The following is a 1,550-nucleotide window of genomic DNA, read 5'->3' on the forward strand; positions in this document are numbered from 1 at the left end:
AACAAACCATTCTAATGCATGTACAAACACCCCAAAATGAAGTGCACTCTGCTGCACAATTGATATACAGTCATAAAATAATTAAAATTGAATTGTTTACATTTTTTACAAAGATTGAAATCACAGTAATGGAAATTTCAAGAAAAACACAGAAAGAATGAGTTTACATTCATAATCTGATCAAAGAATCAAAACTTCAGTTTCCAAGGTTTGGGTCCCTGCAGTCACAGGCGCCACATCAGCCCTGAGGTGATGGGTTCTGTTATAGTCTCATTCCAAAGAGTCTTATCAGCGCTCTCTTTACATCTTTATTCCTCAGACTGTAGATGAAGGGGTTCAGCATGGACATGACCACTGTGTATATCACTGAAGCTATTGCACTTGAGTGTGAGCTATGGGCGGTGGCAGAACTGATGTAAACTCCTAGGCCTGTGCCATAAAATAAGGAGACAACTCAGAGGTGAGATGCACAGGTGGAAAAGGCTTTATTTCTCCCTTGAGCTGATGACATTCCATGTGTGGTGGAAACTGTCTTAGAGTAAGAGTAAAGGATGCCAGTGAGGGAACCAGTAGCCAATAGCACAGGTACAAAATACATCACAAAGTCATTAAGAAAGTTTTCAGAACAGGCAATTTGGACCATTTGATTGAGTTCACAGAAGAAGTGAGGGATTTCTAAGTCAGTACAGAAAGACAGCTGCAAAGCCATGAAGCTTTGGAACAAGGCGTGCACAACACTCATGATCCAGGACCCCAGAATAAGCAAGCCACAGAGCCAGGGGTTCATGATGACCATGTAGTGCAGGGGATGCCAGATAGCTACAAACCTGTCATAGGCCATCACAGCCAGGAGGAAACTGTTGAATTCTGCAAAGAGCATGAAAAAATATATCTGGGTAATGCAACCTGTGTAGGTAATGACTTTGCTCTGTGTCTGAATGTTCACCAGCATCTTGGGCACACTGGTGGAGGTGAAAGAGATGTCTGAAAAGGACAGGCTGGAGAGGAAAAGGTACATGGGAGTGTGCAGGTGGGAGCTGGAGAATATGGGCAGGATGATGAGCATGTTCCTAAGCAGTGTGATCAGGTATATGGAAAGGAAAAGTCCATATATGAGTGCCTGCAGTTCTGAGTCCTCTGAAAATCCCAAAGAAGAAATTCTGAAATTCTGGTGTTGTTCCCTAGTTCCATGTGGTGGATACAACTACCAGGAAAAAGAAAAATAATATGAGTACCATTCATATAAATGGGTATTACTAATATTGTTGAAATGCTCAAATTTATATTTTCCAGTCTATAAATTCATTTGTATATTTTTTTTATGAATCTGGTCCCCTTAGGGAATCCCTAGTGGCATTCCTGATTTTAAATTTCTGTCCTACTCTGAGCCTTCTCCATGGAAAATTATGTCTTTGACAGTTTTCCTAAGAAATTATTTCTTACAATTAAGGGATATATATTGAGTGATGACCCTGTTCTATGTACTGTCTTGGTAATGAGTATCAACAGCTGAAAAATAAAATTTCCTACATCCTGGTTTGCTGACAAGG

At 40.3% G+C, this 1,550-nt stretch overlaps 1 pseudogene; it reads right to left on the minus strand.

Annotated features, from left to right (window-relative positions):
- Window positions 1-262: 262 nt before the first annotated feature.
- Window positions 263-1,191, minus strand: LOC147828362 (olfactory receptor 7A5-like; annotated as a pseudogene).
- Window positions 1,192-1,550: the final 359 nt, after the last annotated feature.

Source organism: Heterocephalus glaber, unplaced genomic scaffold (genome assembly GCF_053883595.1).
Source record: "Heterocephalus glaber isolate CG9 unplaced genomic scaffold, H.glaber_assembly_v1.0 deba00001126, whole genome shotgun sequence".
Classification (NCBI taxonomy): domain Eukaryota; kingdom Metazoa; phylum Chordata; class Mammalia; order Rodentia; family Bathyergidae; genus Heterocephalus; species Heterocephalus glaber.